The sequence below is a fragment of the Osmerus eperlanus genome, chromosome 3 (genome assembly GCF_963692335.1).
Source record: "Osmerus eperlanus chromosome 3, fOsmEpe2.1, whole genome shotgun sequence".
NCBI lineage: Eukaryota > Metazoa > Chordata > Actinopteri > Osmeriformes > Osmeridae > Osmerus > Osmerus eperlanus.
In genome coordinates this window covers 2,044,531-2,052,030 of record NC_085020.1, presented here as the reverse complement: position 1 = coordinate 2,052,030, position 7,500 = coordinate 2,044,531, and the positions used below count along the sequence as shown (strand labels likewise).

General features: G+C 44.7%; 1 protein-coding gene across 1 annotated transcript in view; it reads left to right on the top strand.

Moving 5' to 3' along the window:
- Positions 1–6,914: 6,914 nt before the first annotated feature.
- Positions 6,915–7,500, top strand: part of LOC134017087 (nck-associated protein 5-like) — a 38,059-nt gene continuing 37,473 nt past the window's right edge. The window contains exon 1 of the mRNA XM_062456392.1: positions 6,915–6,975. The gene's annotated coding sequence lies outside the window, so the exon portion shown is untranslated. The remainder of the gene's footprint in view (positions 6,976–7,500) is intronic.

Genomic DNA, 7,500 nt, shown 5'->3' with positions numbered 1-7,500 from the left:
ACAAGCTCCTCGTTCCGCGGGCGTACAGGAACGCAGTGTGCCACCTATGCAGTCAGCGGTCCCCCACCCCCCACCCTGAACACATGTTCAACATCCCCTGGGCATGGGCCAAGCACAACACCGAGGCACTGCCTAGAACAAGGGAGACAGGGAGAGAGAGAGAGAGAGAGAGAGAGAGAGAGAGAGAGAGGGGGGGGGCACTGATGTGGAAGTATGAGTGAGCATCAGAGAGAAAGACAGAAATAGAGCGATAAAGCAGTGAATTACTGTGTTACAGTGGAGAGAGAGAGGGAGAGAGAGAGAAAGATAAAGAGAGAGAGAGACAGAGACAGACTCACTCCAGTTGGTGGTGGGGATGGTGCACACAGGCTTGGATGTTATAGGGACTGGAAATATCTCTAGTTATTTGTGGATGTATCATTACAAACCCCATGGATTAATTCTGGATTAATGGATGAATTAATTCTGACTCCCAAGGGAATTCTCCAGATCTGGAAGTGGATACTCTACCGCTGCTGAAGACCAAACCATGCCTTCTCCTGGCTCCCGACCCCTAGTGGGCCCGTGACAGCAGTCCTTAGACTGGTTACACTTCTGACAGCGATGGCTTCAGGTTTTAGTCCCGCAGAGGAGAAGTCCGTGTGTGTCAAGATCTGAGGAAAGTTCTGAGTTAAAGAGCACTTCATCCATGCGTCAACTCTACTGGCATCTGTCAGTCTCCTGGGTGCGCTGACGAAGGTGAGATCACATGATGACTGCTTGACTAGTTCAACACTCTGAACACTGTGTGTGTGTGTAATTACCTGTATTGATATACTGTAATATAGCAATTATCCTCTTTTCATTCTATTCATGTAGTATGCATGTTGTGCCTCAGATGATACATGGATATCACATTTAGTTTGCGTAACTGATGGCATAAGAATTGTCAAGCATGACAAGCAACATTTCAGACAACATTGATGACTTTCAAACTTGGCTGGGCACAAAGGAATATAGAAGCTGTTTAGGTTGACAGTAGATCTATGTTCTTTAGGTTAACAGTGGATCTATGCTGTTAAGGTTAACAGTGGATCTATGCTGTTAAGGTTAACAGTGAATTGATGGACTCATTATGTAGCTAGCAGTATAAGAGTTTGTGATGTGTGACGGCAAGTTATGTAAGTGAGGATGTAATAAGCTTGGTGCCAGTTCTCAGTTTTACTTTTGTCTGGCTCTCCTCTCCTCTCATCTCCTCTCCCCTCCTCTCCTCTCCTCTCCTCTCCTCCTCTCCTCTTCCTCTCATCCTCTCTTCCTCTCGCCTCCTCTCCCCTCCTCTCCTCTCCTCTTCCTCTCCTCTCATCCTCTCTTCCTCTCGCCTCCTCTCCCCTCCTCTCCTCTTCCTCTCCTCCTCCCCTCCCCTCCTCTTCCTCTCTTCTCCTCTCCTCTCCTCTCATCCTCTCTTCCTCTCGCCTCCTCTCCCGTCCTCTCCTCTTCCTCTCCTCCTCCCCTCCCCTCCTCTTCCTCTCCTCCTCCCCTCCCCTCCTCTTCCTCTCTTCTCCTCTCCTCTCCCCTTCCTCTAATCCTCTCCCCTCCTCTCCCCTCCTCTCCTCTTCCTCTCCTCCTCCCCTCCCCTCCCCTCCCCTCCCCTCCTCTCCTCTTCCTCTCCTCCTCCCCTCCCCTCCCCTCCCCTCCGCTTCCTCTTCCCCTCCTCTTCACACCTCTCTCTCTTCCTGACTCGAACTGTGTTTTGTACCTTGTGCACCTGCTCCTCCACATCTCCATTTGCCTGGTGAAGCTTCCTCATCCAGTCAGAATACAGAAAGCATGGTAGCAGCATGGCTAGCTACATCTCCACAGCAGAGACCTCTGTAGAGGTGCAAACACATGGAACTGGCAGGCCAGAGGACTACAGAGTCAGAGAGGTTGTTTGTTTTGGTGTGAATACGATCACATGAGGAGAACGTGAGGGTATTGCTGTTAAGGATATGACTTAATAGATTTACCCAGGATGGTTTACAGAATGCCGTCACATGCAGTGGCAGTGGTTAGAACTGACAGTTTCAACATCCCCTGATGACAGTGTGTGACTCAGGGTGGCAGTCCTGACTCCTGATGGACAGTGTATGCCAAAGTTAACGTGCTATGAATGTTACAATATGCATTACTTGACACAAATTCCATTAGGGAGTAGAGTGCCAATAAAGGTCTCAGCTTTGAAATCAAACTGCTTTGGCCATTTTCCAAACAAGACTTTTAAAGTTTCAATTATCTGGCTATTTGTGGTGACAGGATATGATTTGCTGGAGAAGTATGTATCCAGGCCCGTGGGGCCTGTCCAAGGCCTTGTCCTCATTCATTCCATCAACATGGCCAGAAGCAGAGCTTCCCTAATTATACCAATTTGCCCCCCACCCAAAAGGAAGACGTTTAATCACTGTTTACTTTACCATGCAACGTCTTTCTACCGACAAACACAAACCGCTCCTGTAGGGCTTGTGCAGTAAAGATAGTTTTACTCTCATCCCTGTGTGTCCTGTTTGTCAACCTTAGAAATGAAATGTAAGAAGGCAATTTCTATTACATTCTATTTTTGTATTAATATGAAATTGAAGCTTGTGTGATCGTAATTCAGACGTCCTGTGTTTAGCTGATAGATCATGGGTCATCTGATGTTGATTTGTCATTTGAAATGGCTTTGTATTACCATTGACTTGTATCATGTTCTAGGAGAATGAACAGTCTGGCTTGGTCGTTTAATTAAGCACGGACCAAATCACAGCCCTGTAACGTGATGGTGTGACAGCCCTATTTAGGTCACTTGTGCTGAATCGCAGCGATTCACACTAAATTCAGCAAACCCACAAATTGATTACAAATCCTCTCTTCTTCTTCTGTGAGGTCAAATTAACTTGCTGGAACTAAAGCTTTTAACAGGAACCTCATGTATCTACAGGATGATCAGTCTGTGTTTGTGATTTCTCTCTTCATGATGGTTCGTTTAAGCCCAGAATAAATAATATTTATAGTCTTTCTGTTTCCTGCTAGATATACAGTAGCCTATCGTTTCACCTCTCGCATGCGAACGTTGCACATTTCTCAGTCTACCTGTGTTTCAAACCATATATTCCCTGTAACCCAAGCATTCACAAGTCATTGCTAAGATAACGTATCCATGATATAGAGGATGATTAGACAATGATTAATAAACTACTTGGATGTGCTGTGTGCTGCATAATACAACCCATGCATAATAATTAAGCCCCATCACGTTTGAAAGCGCTGAAGATCCACGCTCCTATGCTCAGAGCGCCACCTGCAGGACATGTGAGTCACAACCTAGGTTACACTGCCCAATATGACAATGTGTTCCTAACGGGCAAGGAGACGCCAGAACATGATTACGTTTGAGTACAATGGTGTCTGTAGTAGAGGTAGTGGTAGGCGAATGTAGAGAATGCTTTATTTACATTTACATTTACATTTAGTCATTTACTTACAGTAAGTACAGGGACATTCCCCCCGAGGCAAGTAGGGTGAAGTGCCTTGCCCAAGGACACAACGTCAGTTGGCATGACCGGGAATCGAACTGGCAACCTTCGGATTACCAGCCCGATTCCCTCACCGCTCAGCCACCTGACTCCCTATTTGTAGTCTATTGGCTGGGAGTGATTGTAAATTAGTGATTGTGTGTTTGTGGATATAGCTGTGTTGATGTTGGTGAGGGATTGATCTCTAGGCCGATAATCATACAACATCGTTTATTACCAAATCATTCAAGCACTGGGGCTGCTATCAGACACATTTATTGACCCAGTCAAACGCCACACAACCTTTTGACTTAATAGTGATGGATTTGTTATCAGTAGCACAAGCCTGCCACTAGATGGGGGTAGTTCCTCAGGGAAGATCCAGCAGTCACCGTTCTCACTCATATCTAGGGTGTTCCAGCATATTTGACATGGCTCTTCAATACATAAACAAATACATAAAATGTGTAATTGGCATGTGTTATGCAGCAGTATGCTAGTTAGGTAGACACATCTTTGAGAGCCCTAATCTGCCCAAGATGGTAAGATTGACCTCTGAGAGGTTTATGATCCATGTTAAGATTGATGACATGCTCAATTATTACTATGAGCAATAACGGCAGACACTTTTCAGCCTTGCACACTCACCAGCAGAATGACAACAACCTTACCTTGCAGCCTGCTGTAGGCTACTGTAGTTACTGAGCTGAAGCACAACTGTTTTACGGAGAAAACGTCTGTAATAAGAATGAACCATGACATACAGCGCATGTAATTACAGTGTGATTCCAGTGACGTATATTTGCTAATAAGACATTGTTACAGGTAGCCTTAGATAGCTATATAATTACATATGTTACACATATCACAAACAATGTGATACCCATCTCATAATGTAAGAATTGTATTATGAACTGCTGCAGAGGCAGTACAGTTGCACACTGCCCCATTATGTTTGAAAACCCTTATATATGTTTTTTCATGAATTCATCCCTAGCCTCGAGTGTTTAGACTGGACTTACCCGAACATCCTTGTTTATTTCTTCATGACCACTAGCACACAGAACTGACATTGTGAGTAACACAGAATCACAATATGACTCACTTGTTTTGTCAACAGGCTAACTGGAAAGCGTGAGTGAAAGCTTCTAGTTCTGGTGACAGAGTCCAGACCATAACCTTCCCTGTGTTCTGTCCATCTTTAAGCAGAGATCCTGGATATTATGAAGATGTGGATATAGATGTAACTCTCTAAAGAGCAGAACCTGCATGTGTTAAATCTCTGAATACTTTTGTCTAATTCCTAGTTTCTTTATGATGGTTAGTGCCTTCTGACTGGGTCATTCAGCTGCCTTGCACAATGACACAAAATGTCATGACAGTTGTTAATTGAATGACCTTTCTTAATTACAATGGAGCCTATTCTGGCACCAGGTCTAATTGAGAGAAGGATTGCAAGGGGTCCACTGTTCAAAAGTGCTTGTGCTGTGGCTTGTGTTATTGAATATTAGGCTGAATAGAAACACACTAAATAAAGTAAATAAGCTGAATAGTGGAGTAGAGATAACCTTCCAAAATCATTCAAGACCACAATGCTAAAATTCTATTTGCCAAGAAATGTTTTTGTGTGAACCATTTAGTGTTTATTTAGCTTTGAATGTTGTGTTGACATAGTTTAGTGTTCTTTGGAATAGTCAAGAGGAGCTGACGAAAATATATTTAAAGGCTCCATTCACTGGTGAAACCAGACACAAATCACAACTTTCAAGGTATTCAAAGAGGTTAATTAAAAGTTTCAAGCATTCAATCTGGAATGAAAACTCCCTTTCAGTGATCAAATGAAATAAACTTGAAAAGACTAGTTTACCAGAAACTTTTGGCCTTTGCATCCAATCCCTGCATTCAATCCCTTCATCCATCTGGTAATGATACGATTCTGTGTTGAAGGGAAGTTTTTGTTGGGTACAGTTGCTGGTCAAGTGCTAGTGAATAGCTTTTTCCAATAAGCACGTAAGGAAAATGTATCTAAATCTGATTAAATTAAGTCTGATCTAAATTTTTGGCTAAAGAACCTTTCCACATTTAAAATTATAAACACACGGCTTCACCTCTTGTCAATGAAGATAATATGAAGATCAGACCAGTGGATATAAACATTGACGGGGTTTGAGAATGGTGCCGGATAATTGGCTTAAAATCAATTTACGGTTTGACAGACTTTTGTTAACAAGTGACAATCCCTGTATGTAGGAGCCTGCCTCAGACCATAGCTAGTACTTATCCCTGTATGTAGGAGCCTGCCTCAGACCATAGCTAGTACTTATCCCTGTATGTAGGAGCCTGCCTCAGACCATAGCTAGTACTTATCCCTGTATGTAGGAGCCTGCCTCAGACCATAGCTAGTACTTATCCCTGTATGTAGGAGCCTGCCTCAGACCATAGCTAGTACTTATCCCTGTATGTAGGAGCCTGCCTCAGACCATAGCTAGTACTTATCCCTGTATGTAGGAGCCTGCCTCAGACCATAGCTAGTACTTATCCCTGTATGTAGGAGCCTGCCTCAGACCATAGCTAGTACTTATCCCTGTATGTAGGAGCCTGCCTCAGACCATAGCTAGTACTTATCCCTGTATGTAGGAGCCTGCCTCAGACCATAGCTAGTACTTATCCCTGTATGTAGGAGCCTGCCTCAGACCATAGCTAGTACTTATCCCTGTACGTAGGAGCCTGCCTCAGACCATAGCTAGTACTTATCCCTGTATGTAGGAGCCTGCCTCAGACCATAGCTAGTACTTATCCCTGTATGTAGGAGCCTGCCTCAGACCATAGCTAGTACTTATCCCTGTATGTAGGAGCCTGCCTCAGACCATAGCTAGTACTTATCCCTGTACGTAGGAGCCTGCCTCAGACCATAGCTAGTACTTATCCCTGTATGTAGGAGCCTGCCTCAGACCATAGCTAGTACTCATCCTCCGATGCATGAACCCCCGAGGACCAGCCTTGAGCTGTAGCTCAGGCCACAGGCAAGGAGGCAACACAACCAGACTCATCTCACTTGTACAACTCTGATTCCAGGCCAAATACGGACAGAAACTTGCTGATTGCCCCCTGAGGCGTTTCACCAAATGTCATGACATGGAAGTTAGACAGGCCGAACCTGTCTCCACCTCAGCCCCAGCCCCAACCCCAGCACTATGTGAGAGTGTGTGTGTGTGTGAGTGTGCGTGTGTGTGTGTGCATGCATGTGTCCTCAGATGCTAACAGTAGACAGATGCATTGTTGCATTAATTTACCAGGATTATGATGCTCGACAGAAATGTGATGTTTATCCGCTGTTCCAGCAGCCTGGGAGAGCGAGTGGTGAAGCCCAGCAGGAGAGCAGTAACATCTGGGCGTGGAGAGAAGGGAGCGCGGTGCCTCAGTAGGGTCATTGGCAGATGGTGTCACTGCAGCACAACTTCTCCAGGTACCCACCAAACAACACTTCAACACCATTGGCGGACCAGGGCGGGGGGGGGGATGGGGGGGGGGCGGACTGCAACACCCCCTCCTACTCACAACAACCTGCTTAGTGCGAAGGCAACTCACAGCATGCTAACTACCACACCATATGTTCGGTGACTTTTCAGATGGAGTAATGAGTGTGAACTCGGCTCTGTTTATGTGTACACTGTTGCGCAAATGTGTGCAAAGCAGGTGCTATGATTATCTTTTCATGATTAGCCCTCACTTAGTCTAGGCAACCTTCACTCTCATATGACAACACGGTCATTTGAAATCCAGACACAACACCGCAGACATTAACTACTTGGCTTTTGCTGCTACAGTGCAGCCTTGGTACCATAACCATACATAAGTTAGCTGTACTGTATGTTTGTACAATACAGTAATCATCTAAAAGGTACATTAGCATATAATGTGTAATACAAACACGGTAGATTCTCTACATACATACTATATATATATATATATATAGAGAGAGAGAGAGAGA